Source organism: Ovis canadensis, chromosome 3, assembly GCF_042477335.2.
Source record: "Ovis canadensis isolate MfBH-ARS-UI-01 breed Bighorn chromosome 3, ARS-UI_OviCan_v2, whole genome shotgun sequence".
Taxonomy (NCBI): Eukaryota; Metazoa; Chordata; class Mammalia; order Artiodactyla; family Bovidae; genus Ovis; species Ovis canadensis.
Window position 1 is genome coordinate 160,003,974 of NC_091247.1, and position 23,187 is coordinate 160,027,160.

Here is a 23,187-nt window from a genome sequence, read left to right on the forward strand (position 1 = left end):
GCATAGTCAATAAAGCAGAAATAGATGTTTTTCTGGAACTCTGTGTACTGTAATAGAGTTATAATATTTTTCACACAAAAACTATGAAACAAACAAACACAAAAATTAAAACGTTTTTAATTTTATAGTACAGTACCTTGAGAAGTAGAGTAGAGCAGTACAGTAGCTGACATTTAGGGATACGTTTGCATCTTTGAAAGTTCACAACTTAAAGGTAACTTCAGGGTACTATAGTTGGAGTAGGTTCACAGCAGATGCCAAGAAGGTAGCTGTGACAAGAGTGAGCTATATCCGAATAGAAATAAGAAGTGCAGGTTATTGAGTGCACTGCTAAGGGGCTCCTACCAGTTTGGAGAGTGCTATATCTTTAAATACCAACTTCTTGGAAGGCTAAATTAAACACAAACTTGTTTATGAATTCAGAAAGGTGAAAGTGTCATATTTACTGAAAACATTTCCATATGAGGAGCTTCCCTGATAGCTCAGTTAGTAAAGAATCCGCCTGCAATGCAGGAGACCCCAGTTTGATTCCTGGGTCAGGAAGATCTGCAGAAGGGATAAGCTACCCACTCCAGTATTCTTGGGCTTCCCATTTGGCTCAGCTGGTAAAGAATCCGCCTGCAATGCAAGAGACTTGGGTTTGATCCCTGGGTTGGGAAGATCCCCTGAAGAAGGGAAAGGCTACCCACTCCAGTATTCTGGCCTGGAGAAGTCCATGGGGTCACAAAGAGTTAGACAACTCTAAGCGACTTTCACTTTTCCATATGAGAGTTATTGGGTTAAAAGAGAAAAACATAATGAAAATGAATATTAATAAAACACCAAAGGACCATTTTGAAATTCATTTTGACCTTGTCCACTCCTAATAGATCTATCACTTTCCAAAATGTCTAGCACATAATAGGCATTCAATAAACTTTGTTGGAAGCGGGATCAATGTTTAACAGAATCCCTGTTACACAGAGGCAAAAGACATGGGTAAGTGTATATTTCAGTCACCCACAGTTTAAGGCCAACTGGTTTATTGGCATCTTTCTTAAAAGCCTTCATTGGCTTTCTGTTCTCTGCTTCACTCAATTTCAATGTGTCTACCTATTTTTTTCTTCTTCACATAATTTCAGTGCTTCTACCTATTTTAATTCCTCTACAAATTTGTTTCCTCCTCCAGCTCTTTAACATGAACTGCCCTTGCCAGTCAGGTTGGTTTGTTTATAGCTCCAACACCACCAACTGCATTCCCACAAGCAAGAATTCTCACTATTTTTCAAGAACAATGTTGAAATCACTGCGCTTTCCCTGACCAATCTATTTCCTATCTCTCTCTCTCTCTCCCTCGCTCCCTCCCTCTTTCAACTTCAAGCTCATAGAAACTCTACAGTCTTTATCACACCAATGACTCTTATATAACCGCCTGACATCTTTCACTTTTGTGGATGTTAGTCTTACCTTCTCAGCTAGACTCTAGATTAATGGTTATGTTCATGCTTCATTATTTATCTATATAAAATACCTGCTTGACTGGGACAGAAATTCTGAATAATACAGGGGTGGAAGATAACAATGTAAGGAAAACTGGGTCCAAATCATGGAAAACTTTGAAAGCCATGTTAAAAGGTTGACTTTAGCCTTTAGGCAGTGGTCAGAGCATGTTCCACCATGTCCATCAGAGGAAAGGCAAGCATCCTTTTCTCCATAGATCACTGTTACTAGCCAAGTGCTTACCGATCATTCATTACAAAGAAAAGCCCTGGAGAAGGAAAAACTTCTGGGATACTGTCTCTGATTCTTAACATCTTGATTTTCATTTTCCACAGTTTTCTAAAAGCTATTATGTGTGTTAGGTGAGAAGTTAATTAAATATCCTGGACTTGATTCTGCCTCTCTTTTTTATTGGAATAGACTGAATCTGTGGTCTCCTTGAGATTTCTAAGCAGCTGTGTTCCACTCAGTTGAAATAGGTGATGATATTACTCTTGACTAAATTGGAAAAGCAGTCACCCAGTAGCATTCGAAAGAAACTCACAAAAGAATGTAAAAAATCAAGTATTACACTTGTAGAATGTTTTGTTTAATGAGCTCGTCTCCTGACAGGCAAAAATTTTAAGAAGTTAGTTAAAATTAAATTTAGAAACTCTGAAAATAAATGATCTTTGTAAAACTCCTCTTCTATATGAAACAATGCTATAAACCAAGACTTGTGCCTTTGGACTCAGAGGACTTAAATGAGCAAAAACTAAAGGAATGTATTTAGTCATAATTTGTTGGGTTTTTTTTTTTTCACTCAAACATTTAGGTTGAAAGAACAATGTTTCATTTTTCTGCTGAAATGTACTATTTCTTTGCCTGGACTAGCTTAATAACTATGTTAGGAGGGAGTCAATCTACACTATTCATAGATTTTGTAGTTACAGATTTTCCAACTTGCTACAATTTATTTGTAACCCTAAAATCAATATTCAGAGCGTTCGGCAGTCATTCACCATCGTAGACAGAGTGGCAAAAAGTTTGATTTGTTCAAAACACATATTCCCAGCTGAGGTTAAACAAGACTATACCCTGAACCTTCTGTTTTGGCTCCATACTGTGGGAGTCAGTGGTATAATCACTGCCATGTGTTTGCATGATTGTGCCTTTTGTTGGAAATTTTGCTTTTAAAAATGCCCCTCCCCCCAAATGTAATGCTATCTATTGTTCCTAAGTGCTGGAAAGCCATGAAGTGTCTTATGGGGAAAACATGTATGTTAGATCAGTTTCACTCAGGAATAAGTCATAGTGCTTTTGGCCAGGAGTTCAACGTTAATGGATCTGTAGCATATACTAAATAAGGTATCTCTATTTTTTTTTTATTGTATTGGTTTTGCCATACATTGACATGAATCTGCCACGGGTGTACATGTGTTCCCCATCCTGAAGCCCCCTCCCACCTCCCTCCCCAACCCCTCCCTCTGGGTCATCCCAGTGCACCAGCCCCAAGCATCCTATATCATCCATTGAACCTGGACTGGTGATTCGTTGTTTTTTTTTTTTTTTTTTCAATTTTTATTTTTACTTTATTTTGCTTTACAATACTGTATTGGTTTTGCCATACATTGACCTGAATCAGCCACGGGTGTACATGAATTCCCAATCCTGAATCCCCCTCCCATCTCCCACCCCATATCATCTCTCTGAATCATCCCCATGCACCAGCCCCAAGCATCCCGTATCCTGTATCAAACATAGACTGGCGATTCGTTTCTTACTTGATAGTATACATGTTTCAATGCCATTCTCCCAAATGGTGATTCATTTTACATATGATAATATACATGTTTCAATGCCATTCTCCCAAATCATCCCACCATCGCCCTCTCCCACAGCGTCCAAGAGACTGTTCTATACATCTGTGTCTCTTTTTCTGTCTCACATACAGGGTTATCATTACCATCTTTCTAAATTCAGAATTTAGAATTTAAACAAGGTATCTTTAAACAGAAGCACATAGAAACAAGATTATGTATAGATCAGTTGACAAAAATGGTGTGATCAGAGACTCACACAAACCTGACCCTTAATTTCCTCTGGAAGCAGTGATTCAGGATTTGCTAATTTGGTGTTTGTGGTGACTTTATAGCATACACGTATGTAGTGCGTGTTAAGTTGCTCAGTGGTGTCCAGCTCTTTGCAAGGCTATGGACTGTAGCCTGCCAGGTTCCTCTGTCCATAGAATTTTTCAGGCAAGAATATTGGAGGGAGTTGCCATGCCCTTCTCCAAGGGATCTTCCTGACCTAGGGATCAAACTCACGTCACTTTATGTCTCCTACACTGGCAGGTGGATTCTTTATTACTAGTGCCACCTGGGAAGCCCTTATAGCATGTAACTGTAGTGAATAATTATAGGCTTAACTGCACATGGATTAAGAAGCTCCATAAATCTTGAATCCCCACAATCAGGACTAAGCTCTTGACAAACTGTTAGTCCACACGAAAGATAATATAGCATCTGCTTTGATGTCAGATGGATTTAGGGTTGAGACTCTGTCTACCTGTTAACTGAGTGACTTGATGCAAATCATTTTGCCTTTTTAAGGCTACCTTTCAAGGTTGTTAAGAGAATCTAGTGGGATGGTGTGCACAGAGCCCAGCACAGTTAGCACGGGGTAAGCCCCTCATGTATGGATGTGAGAGCTGGACTGTGAAGAAGGCTGAGCGCCAAAGAATTGATACTTTTGAACTGTGGTGTTGGAGAAGACTCTTGAGAGTCCCTTGGACTGCAAGGAGATCCAACAAGTCCATTCTGAAGGAGATCAGCCCTGGGATTTCTTCGGAAGGAATGATGCTGAAGCTGAAACTCCAGTACTTTGGCCACCTCATGTGAAGAGTTGACTCATTGGAAAAGACCCTGATGCTGGGAGGGATTGGGGGCAGGAGGAGAAGGGGATGACAGAGGATGAGATGGCTGGATGGCATCACTGACTCGATGGACGTGAGTCTGAGTGAACTCCGGGAGTTGGTGATGGACAGGGAGGCCTGGCATGCTGTGATTCATGGAGTCACAAAGAGTCGGACACAACTGAGGGACTGAACTGAACTGAACTGAAGCCCCTCATACATTGTTACTATCAATTGTTCCAGTTTTTCTCTCGGTAATTCAATCACCATTTTAATGGCTCATGAAATGATAAGGATAAAAATAACTTTCTGTGGACAGTATTCTTCACTCTGCAGAGAAGCTCATAAAATTCTGCTTACATAGACTTGAATGTAAAGAGCCAGATGAGCGTATTAGTCTCTCAATCGTGCCTGACTCTGCTACCCCATGGACTATAGCTCACCAGGGTCCTCTGTCCATGGGATTCTCCAGGCAAGAATACTGGAGCAGATGGCCATTGCCTTCTCCAAGGGATCTTCCTGACCCAGGGATAGAACCTGGGTCTCCTGCATTGCAGGCAGATTCTCTACCATTTGATCTACAGGGAAGTCCCTAGATAACTCATGAGAACCTACTATGTGCTCTGTGGTGATCTAAGGGAAGGAAATCCAAAAAAGTGGGGACATATGTATATGTATAGCATATTCACTCTGCTCTACAGCACAACACGATAAAGCAAGTATACGCCAATGAAAATAAAGAAGATTAATAGGGAATAAAAGTACATTGCTTAAAAATAATAGATCTAAAGTGAACAGAAGTCTCTACAACGAAAAATATATAGTTTTTTGTGGGGGGGTGTGGAGAAAAGCTTGAAATAGATCGGAAAACATTTTCACATTAATTGTTCTTTTCATATGCTTCAAATTTGTACTTAATGCCTTTTTCGTCCTGGACATCAGAAGGAACACCTGGATATTCTGGGAGAAGTTTATACTTTTCCAAATCAATTTCTGGGAAAAATGTATCACTTTCAAGTTCCTGCATGATCCTTGTCACAAATAGTCTAAGATGGCCTGGCTTGTTTATGGATTCCTTGCAGACAGAACTTCCTCCCACTATCCAAACCATGTCTACTTTATTATAGGAGACTGGAAAACTAACTTCCAAATGATCTGCTTATGGTTTTGACCTATTCCCAGGCAATCTTCTGTCCAAAATGTGGCCTTCTAGTTACCAGCGCCAGGCACTGTCCTCAACCCTGCATACATTCAGCTCATTTAAGCATGTTGCTTTTTGTTGCTAAGTTGTGTCCGACTCTTTTGTGACCTCATGCACTGTAGCCTGCCAGACTCCTCTGACAAACAACAGCAAAGCTGTCCCACAGTTAACATCCAGTCTGCAAGCTGAGAATCCTGAAAACTGTTCAATCTGTCCTTCAGTTCAAATTTAAACATTCTGTCGCAAATCCATCCAGGGTTCCCAGCACTGGAGACTTAGGAGGGGCCCCTCAGGATTATTCAGCTTGCCCCTTTGCTTTCTCCTCAAGTGGAGAACTCTGGCCTCCAGGGAAATACCACCTGGCTGTGCCTTTGAGTATTAGAAAGGGCTCCAGAGACCAGGTTGCTCAGATAGTTGCTTGTATGACCATGGATAGTCATACCCAGATATCTCCAAATTCACTCCTGGCTAGGGAGGTAGAAATGGACTTTAGGTTTTGCTGAGGAACAGGAGGAGGGGCACAAATCCTTTCTGACACCTTTTTCACTGAGAAAATTAGCTTCCAGTTAGCATTTCTCTTTTACCTCCTCATTCTAAAAGGGTAGATGGGTCCTTCTCAGCCTTGAGCTACGTTTCCAAAATGCCTCCTCTCTCATCTTGCCTTCAGAGGGGAGTTGCCAGGAAAGGGACAGAAAACCTATTCCACCTTACTTGCTTTTCAGAAAGTTGCTATGTCTTCATTTTTTTTTAATCTTGCTTTCTTCTAGCTCCCCTGGTACAATGAAGTCTCGCCTCTTATTTGAAGGGGAAAAAAGAGAAATTGAGCAGATCCTGAAAATAAGGAGAAATCGCACTTACAATCCCAGAATCTCTACTGGTTGGACACTGCTGGGGATGTTAATTGTGAGGGCTTATTTTCTAAAAACATCAGAGCACATCTAGAAATTAAATAAGAATATAGGAGGTTTTAAATCAATTGACATTTTCCAAAGAATTTTTCAAGACAATAAGATACTGCCCACGAGCCACACATGAACTTTGATTCTTCTCTACCTAAACTAGGCTTTTAAAATGGTATCCAAATTCACCTCAAATAGTTTGGTTTTCATTAACTGCTCTCTCTTGAGAGGCTTCACATGTAGAACTGAGATCTGCCTTCTTTGTTTCATTTGATTTGTTTGTGTCCAAATTGAATGAATGAGTAGCTATTTCTAAGTGATCTTTTTGACCCTGCATAATTCGCTCAGCACGAGTTACTCCGAGCTCTAAGGACGGAGACTCTTTGCTGTGGGAGGTGAGGATTGGGTGAACACATCTCTCTTGAGATATACTCTGATTAGGTGACTCTCATCAAAGAGCCAAGGTCAAAATCAACTTTGGATTAGCCTCCCCCATGACAAAAGGGAAGCATTCATTCGGAGACGATCTTCTTTGCTAGCAAGATGGTTGTTAGACTGTGCAAAGGAAGAGAAAGGAAGTGACTTCAACCTTCTCCTTATCTGTGCAACGCAGTGATTACTCCCTGTGGTTTGGTACAGCCGGCTTGTCAGGAATCATGGAGCTGGGCCAGTTGGAGGCAAGTGTGGGGAAAGAGCCAAGTCTGGTCTTTGCAACCCCCTTCCATCCCCTCCGCTTCCTAGCTGTCTCTCCAACCTCCTTCCCCTTCAGGTACCCCCTTCAGGAACCTCTCACAAATCGCCAAATTTTCTGGGTCCCCCAACTCACTTTGAGTAATCTAACTTGAGTGTTATGAGTTGAATGTTGTTGTTTAGTTGCTAAGTCGTGTCCGACTCTTTGCAACCCCATGAACTGTAGCCCACCAGGCTCCTCTGTCCATGGGGTTTCCCAGGCAAGAATACTGCAGTGGGTTGCCATTTGCTTCTCCAGGGGATCTTCCTGACCCAGGTGTCAAACCACGTCTCCTGCATTGGTATGTGGATTCTTTACTATTGAACCACCAGGGAAGCCCTTTAAGTTGAATTCATATGATTAAATCCTAACACCTAGTCCCTCAGACCTTATTTTGGAGATAGGGTCTTTAGGGTGAGCCCAAATCCAGTATGACTAGTGTCCTTATAAAAAGGGGACACTTGAAGACAGATCTGTATAGAGTGAAAACTTCGTGTAAATAAGAAGACAGTTGTCAACAAGCCAAGCAGATCTCTGCTTCACAGCACTCAGAAAGAATCAACCCTGCTGACACCTTGATTCAGACTTAAGCCTCTGGAACTGTAAGACAGTAAATCTCTGTTGTTTAAGCCACTCAGTTTGTGGTACTTTGTTATGGCAGCCTTCGCAATCTAAGATATTGGATCACACTGTTCCTCTTGCTGTATGTTTAGTTCCCAAAGTGTGAACCTCCAACCTGAATGAGCCTTATAATTCTTGCTAGAGACTGTAAGATTTATACAGTCATTTTTTCTCCTTAATTTAAAGCCAAGTAAAGACACTGTGTAAATAACACATGTAGATTGCCCAGTGACTGTCCTTTGCATTCCTTTCTGAATTTAACTCTCATCACTTTCTCTTTCTCCTCACTCTATTCTAGTTGCACTGATCTACTCATTTCCTGCAGCGAAACCTGTGCTCTCACCTCAGAACCTTTGCACATGCTGTTTTCTTTTCCTTAAAATATCCCACATTTGCAAAAATCTGGACACAGGCCACTAATACATTAGTCTTGGCTGAGTTGCCACATCTTTGGGGAAGTCTTCCCAAACTGGGTTGGATGCCTTCCTATGTGACCCCCTTAGCACCTGTGCTCATGTCTCTTCTACCAGTAAACCGGGTCTTCGGTCATCACCTCTTGACTTGGTCACCTAGCCCACGAGACTATGGGAGAAGCTGCTTCACGCTCAATTTCATATTCACAGCAGCAAACACGGCAGGTATCACAAAACTCATTTTTACATACTGTAATAATATGTCAAAATGTTTTGTGAATTTTCTTAATCAGTAGATGAGAAGATTCTACATTGGGAGACTTCACTTTTTTCTACATTGCAAAGTTTGGAAACTTTTGGTCTAATCCAGAGATCCCACAACAGTGGGCCCAGGGCCTAATCCAGACAGCAGATGGGATGGTTTGGCCATTCCCGTGTTCCAAATGTGGACATCCTTCCTTGGGGCTGGGCTCTCGGCAGTCAGCCCAAGCAACCTGTTTCCACTGTCTGGCATTCACCGCTTTCCTCATTACAGTCAGTCCCCTACGTAAGGACCTTCAAGTGGCGAGCTTTCAAAGATGGAATATGCTTTCCATCAACGTCAGGCGCGAGTGACATTGCAGCTTCCCCTCCATCTCCTGTTGCTGATGACCCTCAGCTCTATCATCTCCCACCTCCTCTCTGTCCTGTAGTCAGTAACTCTTCTTGCCTGTTCACTCAGTGCCAATCCCTGTTTGCCAGCTGTCGTACTGTCCTGCTGTACTTTTCGGTGATGTACTATAAGATTAAAAGTGCTTTCTTTATTTTTTGTGTTTGTTTGGCATGTATTATTTGTGTGAAAAGTGTTATAAACCTATTACAATACAGTACTGTGTAGCCGACTGTGTTAGTTGGTTACCTAGGCTAACTTTATTGGACTTATGAACAAATTGGACTTAATGAAAGCACTATCGGAACAGAACTCCTTCATATGTAGGGGACTTAAACTGTACCTTTGAGCTTCCCAGGTGGCCCAGTGGTAAAGAATCCACTCGCCAGTGCAGGAGACGCAAGAGATGCCGGTTTGATCCATGGGTTGGGAAGATCCCCTGGAGGAGGAAATGACAACCCACTCCAGTATTCTTGCCAGGAAAATCCCAAGGACAGAGGAGCCTGGCGCACTAGAGTCCATGGGGTCACAAAGGGTCAGACACAACTGAGCACACACAGACACTACTATTACTTCTCTTCCTCCTGAGGCACTGGTTCCTAGAAAACATTCCCCCCAGATCCTTCATCAAAATTTACTTCTCTGATATCCTCCTGCCTCCAATGTATTAATGTAAGTAAAAACAGAGATCTAATAGGTTGTCTTCCCCTGGGAAAACCTGTTTATCCAGAAATGGGGAAAGGGATTATTGGGGGCATACATGTGTACAGAGGTTTGGGGGTTTTTTTTCTTTTCTGTAATCCTGCAAAGCAAAACACTCTAAGGAAGGTTGGCAACTTTTCCCCTAGAGTTTCACCTTGTCTTGTAGAAAGTATACAGGGCCTGGAAACAAATTAATTTTGATCACCCTTGATCTTGCTTTCTAGACCCTGCCAAAGACACTAACAAGCAGAGAAACAGCCAGATCAGGGGTGAGTTTGGAGGTGGATGGGGTGGAAGGGGCCTTATAATCCTCAATCAGAATTGTGGCTCTCTAGGCAATGAAATATTAAATCATTGAAAGTGTAGTATAAAATGTTGTTTTATGAATTCTCTTACATCTTCAAACAACTTCAGGAAGGGGAAAAGGTAGTTTCATCTTAGAATATATCTTGATTGCTCTGGGCTCATGCTATGGTAAGTTTTAAATCAAGGAGAACTGCTTAGTGTATTTGTTTTGGATTCTCAAAAAAAAAAAGAGGGGGACAGGAAGAAAGCAAGAATTGTGATACGTAGCTGAGACTGACAATCAGAACATGATAATACAGAGCCCTTCCAAGTGGAGGTGAAATCCCCACAAAAAAGACTCTGTCTGCTTGTGGCCCAGTTCTTTCTGGAGTTCCCACCCCCCACCCCACCCTAACTCCTTTTTATGTAAACTTCTAGGGGGACATCTTTGGCATCCTGGGAAAGCCCTGTCCATCTGCCAAATACAGCTTCTCTTCTGATCTTTCTTATGATACTGTTTTCAAGGCTGACACATTTCTCTTCATAGTTACCCTTTCTTTCCTCCCCTTTTGCCAATTTTTAGTCCAATATGCCAATTGTCCTGCACTTCCATGACTTCAGACCTTAAACATTTTCACTAACAGTGGAGAATTCTGTAGAGCACTTTCTGAAAAACTTGGTCTCTAATCTCCTCCCTCCCCCCAGCCAGCTCACAGGGGCAGTGATTTCCTCAAAGAATTTCAACAAATTAGTTCTCCACGACTTCCCTTCCTGAAATGATGTTAGCTGTCTTTAATCACGCTTGCTATTCCAACTGTTCTTGATTTGATACCTCCAAGTTGTTACAGAGTCCTTCTCTTGAACTGAAGCTAAACTGACTGGCTTATCTTCTGATTTCCAGCATAGCCACAAACACTGATAATATTTCAGAGAGAGGGTGTGGGTGATGAAGAGGAAAAGGATTCATTACATCTTTTAACTTATCCTACTCTTTTCATAGACACTTTTTTTTTTTTAGTAAGTCCAAAAATAAGTTTTTAAAATCAGAATCCCAGAGAGAGGCATCTCAAAGTCAGTCTTGGTGCTTCAAAAATGTTTGTACTCCTTTTACACGTTTGAACAAATGTTTAAAGTAAGGCCACCTTCATTATCTGGTGCCAATGGCATAAATTTCCTACACTAATCATGGCTGGTATTTACTTGGTGTTTGTAATGCCGAATCTCAACTTCTGAAGTCAAGAGGTTAAGTTATAAATACCCACTATTAGATAGCTGTAAAATATTTGCCTGAAGGCTTTGATAGTTTAAAGCTTTCCATTATACTTATATACAGATATGTATATTCTTGTAGCTATGTATATTTTAAGATACATATGTATCTCCACAGCACCTCATGTGTGGTCACGATATCCATCACATAAACTTCTGCATTTTCCAAACCTTGGGATACAGTTTCAAACCATATATAAACTGACTTTATACCGCCCATATGCACTGCATTGGGCCCTACCACACGGACGGCACCATTATTTCCACACAGTCTGATTCACAGTCCAAACCCAGGAGAGGGTCTCAAGGAAAAGACATTTTAGGACCAGGTTTCCAACTTGAAACTCTCCATGGGAATTTCCAGAATAACGCTGATACATCAAGGAGGGAGAAAAAAGTGAAGAAGGACTGAAAACCAGAACCAAAACCAAACAAAAGGAGAAGCATTAAAAAGTTATGTGATGAAGTGGGATGCTATAAAGTTTTTATTATGACTTGTTTGGAAAGAGCTTGCTTAACAAATGCAGTCATCCTCTATTCAAATGCAAAGCAATAAAACGTTTTATAGTCCACTATCACATGCCATAATGTGTAGGGAATAGTTAAGCCCAATCAGATCTTAGGAAAGAACGCTGTGTTTGCTCTTCTAGGAAAGCTTGCCCTTTAAAAGAGAGGCGGGGGGAAAGTGAAGGAAGAAAGGGTTACAGAGATGGAGAATTGTCTGGAAATTATATCAACTGAGGAATGGGTGCAGAAAGAGGGGCTATCTTTTTACCTGGAAGAGAGAACACTAGTGGGGGAAATGAGAGCTGTCTGCACATATTGTAAGGGCAATTTTGTAGATGTTATTAATTTTAGAGTTATGATGTTAACTTATAAAGGACAGAACTAGACCCAGTTGATAAACATTGGGGTGCAGGGAGGGCGATAGATTTGACTCAATAAATAATCTTCTGACATGATAGCTTTTCACAAAGGGATGATCTGCCTTGGGAATTATTGAGTTCCCCGTGTATAGAAGATTAAGCAGAGGCTTAGTTAGCATCCAGTAGGGATGTTATACAGGTTCCTGCAGCAGATGGACTCTGGATGAGTTCACCTATATGGTACCTCCCCAATCTAGATGTCTGTGACTCTAAGATATGCATAGAATTCCAAATTGGTGGTTGGAGATATTTCATGTGCTTGCGTGCTCCTTCATAGATCTGAGTATACATCAGAATAGGATTTTCATGAGAAAAATTTTTTAAGTTTAAATTTGTTCTCATTGGTTAGTGTTGCCTATGAAAAAAGGGGTTTCTTTTTTAAAGTGAGAAATGTCAGCAATAAAGTCTTTTCTGCTCTCAGATTTGGAGCATGGAGTTTTGCTATTGTTCATTCATAACCCTTTTGTCAAATGTTTTCAAACTGGGAGGCACAATATGTTGAAAGGCTGTGGGGAAATTCCAAAAAGTTGAAAGAAATCAGAGCTGTCAAGTTCTGAACAGAAATTTGATGTAAAGTATATTAGTTGATTCTTTTCCTTCCACATTATCACCCTTACTCCTGTTTTTTTTTTTCCAAATCACACATCTGCCAAAAGCCCCCTTTGCTTTTGACTCACCCTCCTTCATTTTCACCTCCTGTGTCCTCTTACATTCTGTTCTTGCCTCTCATAGCATATTTTCTTTCTGAGGTAAAACAAAGGAAACCTATTCCTTAGCTCTCTCCTTAATAGGAGAGACCAAATGGGCTCTCAGAAGGGGTAGGGAATGAGAAAGTTGGAGAACTGCTGAGCTAGTCTCATTGTCTCACTCCTTGTTTATCCTCAAACTTGCCAAAAATTGCCCAGAAACAGACTTCCTGCTCCATCATTTAAAATGACTCTCTCTCTCTTCTACTTTCTTGCCAAACTTACTTCATGATACAAGAGACTGAGATGGAAGAGGGCAAGGTAATAAGCTCAGGATGAATTTTATCCTTATTAAGTACCTTTCATTCCTCAGAATCCCCGAAGGCCTGACAATCTATATTTCATGCCCTTCAACCTCACCACAGAAAGTTGGACTCTGCTGCGAAGGGCATGCAGAGTAAAAGCCGAGGTAAAGCCTCTTCAAGCCCGATCATCACTTCCATTACGCATTAGCATTTCTGTGACACCCTGTGTTGGTCAACGTTATATTACTCAGTCTAGACAGGAGGGAAAGGGGTCTTCCTGTAAATGGTATTTCCACACAGTTTCCTTCTCTTTACTTGCCTTCCTTCTCAGGTTCCCTCTTTGGGTGCTATATTTTCCCTCTCACAGAGAAGTCTTCTATTTAAACCCTTCAGAATTCATCTCAGGAAGTTTATGAGGGAAGCATTTACCTCACAAAGCAAGAGGCACAGAATGAACATTTTCTTTTTTAAGTTTTTCATTAAATAGAAACGTGTTATGAAATAAAATATTAAATGTAAATAGCACGTGACCCTACCTTAAAGGAAAAGATAGCTCATTCACCAAGCAGAGGAAAGACGGTCTTAACCACACCAGTCTACCATTAGTTGTGAAAACATTAAAATAGCTGATCCATAAAGTGTGTGCTTAGTAGGTATCACCTGTTTTACATTTACTATCTCATTTATTTCCCACAACAACCTTATGAGGTGACACTGTATTATTTTCATTATGAGAGAGAAAAATGAAGCTTGGAGAAATTAATCAAGACGTGTGCAAGGTCACGCCAGTTCTTTAAAGAATGTGGATCCATGGATTTCTGACTTCAAAATCTTTCCTCCGAACCACCGTTTTCCATCCTGCCTCAGGCATTACTTCCAGGAGGAGCAGGAAGATAGAGGCCATTTTCATTTTGACTGGATCTTCCTGGCTGCCTCCATCTTGACTTAGGGTCAATGCAGTCTTTCTTTCATTGTGACTCTGGGGTGAACCCTGAGCACTCGGAGTCCTCCATTAGTGGGGAACTCCTGGTGGGTGGAATCTTCATTCAGATTTTCTTCCATTTTCTCTGTTCCTTCCCCTGCATTCCTCTGTCAAGGGTCTATGCTTGAACTTAAGGGGTGGGGGTGGGGGGGCACAGTGCAGTGCAAGCCTTTGCTTCTCACTGAAAGGGCAGCTGTCCACTGAGTTCACACAGTAACTTGAGTAGGTGTGTTACTTAATACGCCACGAGAAAATGCCCACCCCGAGAGTCTAAAATTGTGGATTTAATAGGCCTCCTGCTGCTGCTCGGCTGCCTTCCAAAGGCCCGCTGAATTGCTTCCTCTGCAAGCAAGACCTTCTGCCAGAGGTGCTGGGGGAACCGCGGTTGTTGATCTGTGGCGAGAGGTGACAGGTGGTCGCTCTGCAATTGTGGGATGTTAAAACTGATATTAAAATTTTTTTCCAAAGGTGGAATGGAGACTGGGTAAAGAAAGAAAGGCTGTTTGATACTGCGCCCCCTTGTTTCTCTGCCTCCGGAGAAGGCGTGCTGGCTCCCAACCAGCTTTCCACACTCAGAGACTTAAATCCTCTACAGACTCCTTCTGGGAAGGCCTTGGCATGAGGACACAGTGGGTACGCCCGAGCTGGGCCTTCACAGAGGTTCGTTTCACCAAGACCCCTCACCCAACCATACTTCCTCAGTAGTGTCAAGGAGGGGGCTCCGGGTGGTTAGAGCATAACCACTACTTTCATAGAAGCTGTTGTCTGTCCCCCTCCCCCACTTGTTTTCCTTAAGAATAGTGAGCAACTACTACAGATGGTCTAAGACAGCAGTCCCCAACCATTTTGGCACCAGGGACCAGTTTTGTGGAAGACAGTTTTTCCATGGGGAAAGGTTTCAGGAGGATTCAAGTGTGTTAGATTTATTGTATCAATGCATTATATTTATTATTGCAAAATAAAAATAAAGTTAGAATAGAAACAAATATTTCTATGTTGTGACAATCTCAGGATATTCCAACCTTGACTGTAGGGTTAGGGTTCATGCTCCTATGAGAATCTAGTGCCACCACTGATCTGACAAGAGGCAAAGCTCAGGCGGTAATACTAGTGATGGGGAGCAGCTGTAAATACAGATGAAGCTTCACTGGTTCACCAGCTGGCCACTCACGTCCTGCTGGGTGGCCCAGTTCCTAACAGGCCATGAACTGGTAGCAGTCTGTGACCCTGGGAGTTAGGGACCCCTGGTCTAAGACATGACAATTCCAGAGGTGGTAGGCCTTCTTCTCTTGACCTATGGAATAGCCAACTTCATGGAAGGACTAGGAGCTTTTTACAGCTCACCAAAGGAGTTTGTCACTCTCTTAGAACAATGGAAGGCAGGAAGTTCCTCAGCCCATCAGAAGTGCTCAGTTCATGAACTTGAGGAAACCAAATGGCCTTTGCATAAAAATCACCTCCTCCTGGAGACAGTAGATGGGTCATTTCTGAAATATTGTTTTTTGGGGGAAAGAAAAGCAAGAGATGTTTTGATAGTTCAAATAAAATGTAGCACATGCTTTATATCAGTGATTCTCCTTTATTTGGGTTTCTATTGTTTAAACCATCATGGAAATAGCTATACTGTATTGCTTTCTCCTTTTCTTTTTTGAAACTCTGAATATAGCTTTATTTAATGTTCAAAGAATTTTTTTCTTTGACAGGGAGGCCTGGTGTGCTTCAGTCCACGGGGTCGCAAAGAGTTGGACATGACTTATCGAGTGAGCAACAACAGTGTTCAAAGAAACAACTTCAGTTTCCGAATTAAATATATCATTTGCAATCATTTTTAAGGCAGTAAGAATTCAAATATATAGCACAAACATTTATTTATAACTGTGCATGCTAAGTTGCTTGAGTTGTGTCCAACTCTGTGTGACCTAATGGATTGTAGCCCCCTAGGCTCCTCTGTCCATGGGGACTCTGCAGGCAAGGATACTGGAGTGGGCAGCCATGTCCTCCTCCAGGGGATCTTTCTGACTCAGGGATTGAACCTATGTCTCTTATATCTTCTGCATTAGCAGGTGGGTTCTTTACCTGCCTGGGAAGCCCAATTTATAAGTGTAATTATTATCATTTCTAAATCATTAGAGGTGGTGTTGTTCAGTCACTAAGTTTTGACTAACTCTTTGCAACCCCATGGACTGTAGCACACCAGGCTTCCCTGTCCTTCACTATCTCCTGGAGTTTATAAATTCTGCTGCTGCTGCTGCTGCTGCTAAGTTGCTTCAGTCATGTCTGACTCTGCTACCCCGTAGACCTACCAGGCTCCCCCGTCCCTGGGATTCTCCAGGCAAGAACACTGGAGCGGGTTGCCATTTCCTTCTCCAGTGCATAAAAGTGAAAAGTGAAAGTGAAGTCGCTCAGTCGTGTCGGACCCTCAGCAACCCCATGGACTGCAGCCTACCTGGCTCCTCCATCCATGGGCTTTTCCAGGCAAGAGTACTGGAGTGGGATGCCATTGCCTCTCCATTATAAATTCTAATAAGTAGTTAAATCTATAAGATTCTAAAGTTTGAAGTGGTCTTCATGTGTGATGAATACTTTCTTTTTTTTTTAATGAAACAACAAATTTTAGAGTTGAAATTCTAAGGCATTTATCTATGTATGTACTCTCAAAGATCAGAAGTCAGACCCCTTACTCAAGTGTATTCCTGACTCACTGTTGTTATGTTTCAGGATGTTCCTGAGAGATTGCAACTGTTCCTGAGCCCAAGAACTCATTTCGGCTATTCTTTCTAAGAGTTTCTTAGGGAAGGAAGCCAGGCTCAACCCTCTGAATTTGGAGTTGGCAACTGTTAGCACTGCTCTGTCACAGTGGACATTTGTTGTTCTTTTTGGTTGCCCAGCAAGTATTTAAACTCCTTACCCATCCTGGCAAACTTCCCCTCCTTAAGATTCTTGGTGGGAGGCCATGTTATGAAGCAGCAAAGAAACTGAGAATGCTGTCTATTCATTGTTCCCCAAATTTCTCTACAGTGAAGGCTCAAATATGTGACCCGGGCTTCTGCAATCAGACACATCCATCACAGACTGAGAATCTGGAATTCATGATGCAAGGAGCTTGGATAGTGAGGAAGACTCTGGCAGTGGCAGCAGCTGCAGGGTGACCAAGGCGCTGGGCCAGCAGGGGTGTGAATGCCAGAGGCAGCATCCAGTTCTCAAAGGTGGCAGCCTAAGGCGTGCCAGCTGCGGAGTCTGGAGTCACACATCACTGTACCATCCTGCCTGGAGCAGTCCCACGGTTTGATTCTGGGCACTGTTTCTAGCTGTGGAGTTGAAAATCATGTACTCTAAGTTACCTGGCAAAGCCAGGAGCCAGTCTAAAGCCTTTTAATAAATTCTTCTCCTAGAAGGACTTTCTGTTGGCTGCTTACAACTAAAACTCCTATCTTAAAACAATAGAAATAAATTTTGACTAGATAAAAGTTTTGATTCCTTACCTTAAAATAACAGAAAGATCATCTTAAAGTGTGAAGCTGTCCACTGGTATAATTCAGAGCCCACCGAACTCTGTAAGCTGTGCATTAGGAATATATTTACACATATTCACCTATTCATGCAAAGATATCTATACAGAGACATAAGCATATGTGCATATGTCTATGCATGCGTGTATGTGTGCATATGTATCTGTGTGTATCCAAGTCACACAGTTCAGTATGACACATCTAGATGTGCAAGCCAATGGCATCCAATGCCAAACTTTAAATTCCCTTCTGCAGTCTAAGACCACCCTCCTGCTCTCTAGTCGATCGCTTTCTGTTCATTCCCTCTCTTTATTGAAAGAATGTATTTTATTTTTATCAAGCAGAACAGCGTTCTCCTCCTTTTCCAACCAATTTCAGCTGCGTTAATCACTGATACAAAATGAACTAAGACCAGCGTGGGATACTCAGCCAACAGCAGTCTCAGGGTGGCATTCATTTTGAGGCAGAAACACTGACATTAAAGTGAAATGTGAAGTGGTTAAAAGGGGAGTGTGTACCATATACCCTCGGGAATGTGTGCTTGTACTTGTTAAGGAAGTTTAGGGCTCCGAAATCCTGGTTCACAAAGCACTAACATTTTTTTGTTTTTGCAACAAGAAATCAAATAATGCAGAAGAAACAAGCAAACTTCCCTGGAATCTCCACTAAACTAGCATTTTCCAAAGCTCCTAGCTAAAACATAGCAATGTTTTCAAAGCTTGTTCCCCTCTGTAGGTTATATCACTGAATCCTTGCCACGACTGTGGGGACTAAACCAAGGTGAGTACATCCCTGTCTTACAAGAAACCAAAGGCCACGTCACCCAGACTGCCAATGGCTGAGTCAGTGCTACATCAGCTCCCCTGGCTGCCAGTCCGTAGCTCTCTCCCACAGCATCTCTTAATATCTCAGGGCTGGCTTTCTGGTTTCCTGCTTTTGGATGGAGATACACACATACGCACACACATACACACACACACGCCTGCATGTGTATACACATATTTATAGCATGTATTTTTACATATTCATGAAAATATTAAAATTTCCAAAATAAAATAACTGTATAACAAAATGACTTACAGTCAAAGGAATACATCCAGGAAATTGCTTACATGTTCCTCATCCAAAACTAGTGAAAGCCTAGCCTTCAGATGAGCCAACCATGAGCTGGTGGTCTCTTCTTAACCAGGAAGAACAGTCTAAGACCAAGGAAAACATCTTAACCAAGGAAAATATCTGTTTTCCTTCGTAATGACTACTCTTGCTCCTCTTCCCCAAGATAACTCCTACCCACCCTCCATTGTCCAGCATAAAGATCCCTTCTTCTGGGATGCCTCCTCTGATCCCCTCGATTAGGTCACGGTCCTTTTATTATGTATGCTCCTAGTTTTGTGTTCCTTTTTCTCATTGTCATTCATTACATATGAAATAGTGTGTCTATTTCTTTAATACCCGTTTCTGTGTACCATTCTATCCCCAGAACCTAGCCCACTACCGGCACAGTGTGAACACTTAATCATCTTTCCAGAAGGATGACATGAGCACACAGGGAAAGGTGTGAATCAACAGTGGGAAGATGGGGCCTGCGGTCATTATACTTTTGCTTGAAGCCTGGCTCTGCGACTTCCCATCTGTGTGACTGAGCAAACTGCTTGGACTCTGCCCTGGAGTGGCTTCATCAACATTTTGTTGGTCATACAGTTGCATATCTCATACAGCTGCTTGACCATTAATTGAGTTTATACCAGGAAAGTACTCAAGACACTTCCTGGTACATGATAAATGCTTAATAAATATTGGTAGTGCTTTTTTTTTTTTTTTCGTCTGCTTCATTGCTAAGCGAAAGAGGAGAGTGAAAAAGTTGGCTTAAAGCTCAACGTTCAGAAAATGAAGATCATGGCATCTGGTTCAATCACTTCATGGGAAATAGATGGGGAAACAGTGGAAACAGTGTCAGGCTTTATTTTGGGGGGCTCTAAAATCGCTGCAGATGGTGACTGCAGCCATGAAATTAAAAGACGCTTACTCCTTGGAAGAAAAGTTATGACCAACCTAAACAGCATATTCAAAAGCAGAGATATTACTTTGCCGACTAAGATCCGTCTAGTCAAGGCTATGGTTTTTCCAGTAGTCATATATGGATGTGAGAGTTGGACTGTGAAGAAGGCTGAGCGCCAAAGAATTGATGCTTTTGAACTGTGGTGTTGGAGAAGACTCTTGAGAGTCCCTTAGACTGCAAAGAGATCCAATCAGTCCATTCTGAAGGAGATCAACCCTGGGATTTCTTTGGAAGGAATGATGCTGAAGCTGAAACTCTAGTACTTTGGCCACCTCATGCGAAGAGTTGACTCACTGGAAAAGACTGACCCTGGGAGGGATTGGGGGCAGGAGGAGAAGGGGACAACAGAGGATGAGATGGCTGGATGGCATCACTGACTCGATGGATGTGAGTCTGAGTGAACTCCGGGAGTTGGTGATGGACAGGGAGGCCTGGCGTGCTGCGATTCATGGGGTCGCAAAGAGTCGGACACGACTGAGTGACTGGACTGAACTGAACTCCTTGCTGAGCCCAGGATTTCTCTAGGTGCAGTGCATGGGCTTCTCATTGCGGTGGTTTCTCCTGTTATGGCTCCTGGGTTCTAGAGCGTGGACTCAGTGGTTGTGGCACATGGGCTTAGTTGCAGCATGTGGAGTCTTCCCAGATCAGGGGTCCAACCGGTGTCACCTGCATTGACAGGCAGACTTTTATCCGTTAGACCACCAGGGAAGTTCAGCGGTGCTTATTTTTTATAAGGTGGAAAGAATGAGTGTGAATAAAAACAGGTTTCTACATATACATTACCATATGTTAAATAAATAGCCATGGGAATTTGCTGTGTGACTCAGGGAACTCAAACCAGGGCTCTGTAACAACCTAGAAGAGTGAGATGGGGAGGCAGGTGGGAGGGAGGGTCAAGAAAGAGGGGACGTAGGTATACCGATGGCTGATTCATGTTGATGTTTGGCAGAAACCAGCACAATATTGTAGAGCAATTATCCTTCAATTAAAAATAAATACCTTTAAAAAATAATAAATAAATTTAATTATTGAGAGAGAGAGGGAAAAATTAGGTTTCTAGGTTCAATGATGGGGAATTAAAGAAGATCCAGTATGAAGACTTCTAATTTCTGGGCAAATGAGAAGAGGAGAGGCGTTATGAGTGCCAGAGATCAGAAAAAAGTGCCCCAAACTAACCTGCTGCCTGGAAATCCTGCCTGCATACATTCTGTCATGGGGTCTGCCTTTCCCCTGTATCACAGGAATTCTGTGTGGACGGGCAAGGCCAGCTTGCCTCCCCCCAGGGCAAGCAATCAGAGTCATTTTACTTATTCTACTTCAACAATGGAAAGGCCTGACACGTCAAGGACCCCTGAGCAAGCACCCAGTCAGTAACACCAAAGCCAGAGAGTTGCATGTGAATGTGGAATGCACCAGACATACAATTAGGAAATGGCTTTTCACTCTGCAAGAATCTGGCCTCTTTGCAGTTAGTCCTTAGTTTCTTGAAGTTCTGAGATTTTATTGTATCCTTAGGGTGATCAACTGTGTTTCCTTAATGTGTGCAATTGCAGACATCCGTTCGTTGGGGCAGACGAGCTAACCTGTCACTGGGTGATGGATGTTTTCCTATTGCTCTGCTGAAGAGCATTAAGTTAAGCCTTCACTCCGGCTCCACAGATAGCTGAGACAACAGATGGCCTTTTTTTTTTTTTTGCAATTCTAAAGAACTGCTGCCATAGGAGGTTCAGAAGAGCAGCTTCTATATGTTGATGGCTTAAAATATACTTGGTAAATAAAGAACTATTATTGTTATACATGCCAAAGAATATAGAGGCCGATGAAGGTGGGGTTGGTCCAGTTGTTTTCCTGACCTTGCAGGATGCAGTAAATTTAGGCTATGGGAAAGATGGAGGAAATCAGAGGAGTTTTGAAGAAGTCAAGTTCTATCTATAATACTTGCAGATGTTCAATATCTTTTCTGAGGACACAAATGTCCTCTTAAGTACAACTAGAAGACAGACAACACAAACCCAATGTCCAGAATGATTGGTATGGTTCAGTGAATATTTTAATATTCCATTCATTAAAAATACTTACAATCAAACCCTGGAACCTGTGCATTTTTAAAATGACAGTCTGAAGACATATGAATAAGCTTGATATCATTTATCCTGGTTTCTGGAATTTCTGTGACCAGGGAGGACTTTAAATTATCATGAAACAAAAATTGCTTCCCCTTCAATATATGTCTACTGCTTTTCTGACCATTTCTGGGATTCCAACATCTATCACAGTAAGAAGTGTTCAGCTTCACATAAGACTAGATTCTTTGATGAACTCAGGAGATTATTCTGGCTTCCCTGGTGGCTCAGATGGTAAAGAATCTGCCTGCAATGTAGGAGACCCAGGTTCAATCCCTGGGTTGGGAAGATCCCCTGGAGAATGGAATGGCAACACACTTCAGTATTCTTGCCTGGAGAACGCCCATGGACAAAGGAGCCTGGCCTGCTACTTTCTTTGATGAACTTATGGGATTATTAGCAGTGAATCTACTACCTGAAAATCATCTTTGTTCAGAGCTATCAACCCCACAAAAGAAAATCAAAGGTCTGATTGGAAGGATACAATTTATATTGCATGTTAAAAGCTTACTGCCATCTGAACACTGCAATTTAGGGGCTTCTTGGATGGAATGTCACAGAAATATCTCATATTTGGTCTGAAGCAAAAAGCCCCCACTAATTGAATGGGATTTGATATTTGTAATGGTCTCACAAAAAACAGTGAGACTACATGGTTTCATGTATTAGACATTAAAAAGTCTGCTTCTAACAGAAATTCTGTCTGTCACATGCAGTAGAGCATCTGCTAATTCTAAGGGCAAGAAATGCAAACTCTATAATATCTGCAGATCGTCCAGGCACACCACCCCTACTCAGGTGGCAGAGGATTATTCTACAGTCTGCTCACAGATCAAGGATGCAAAGTGTAAATGCTTTCAGCAGATGCTTGGAATCTTTAAGGCATATGTTGTTAATGCTTCTTTAAAAGAAATTGCTAAAACTGCTGTACTAGTTCAAATCGTCTGGCATTTGGGAACCTCAGTTATTTTTTTCATGTGAAAGTAAAACCAAGAGTTCAGTCATAAAAAGACAGTCCAGGGCAGTGTGGTTGGCAGTTTATGCAATAGAACTTTAATTTCCTTAACATGAATGCAAGGTGAAGATAATGATTTGTGGGTGACACAGAGGAACAAAAGCTCAACAGCAAACTAACACATCATAGTGTTTTTCAATGAAGAATATAGCCTCCAGAGTGCAACACCCTCATAGCAGCAATGCTGCTGGAAAGATAAAGTGAATGCACTCTTTGACTTTATGCCTAGAATGTGCTAGGCACTGTGATTGGCACTGGGGATACATAAAACCTCATAGAGCCACAACCCCCTGCCCCAGACCCCACCAAATTATTCCCATTATTATAGCCTGGATGTAGTAAATTGCAATATATACCCCTAATGTAATCCCTAAAGAATTTGAGTTTCGTAAGAGGAAACCATAGTCATTTCATCTAGATTTTGTTATTATGTTCGTTCAA

At 41.9% G+C, this 23,187-nt stretch overlaps 1 long non-coding RNA gene across 1 annotated transcript; it reads left to right on the forward strand.

Annotated features, from left to right (window-relative positions):
- The first annotated feature begins 9,806 nt into the window (after positions 1 to 9,806).
- LOC138435851 (uncharacterized) lies at positions 9,807 to 17,437 on the forward strand. Its single transcript, XR_011255277.1, has 3 exons — positions 9,807 to 9,856; positions 14,509 to 14,700; positions 16,759 to 17,437. It is a non-coding gene; the product is annotated as an uncharacterized lncRNA (long non-coding RNA).
- The last annotated feature ends 5,750 nt before the right edge of the window (positions 17,438 to 23,187 follow it).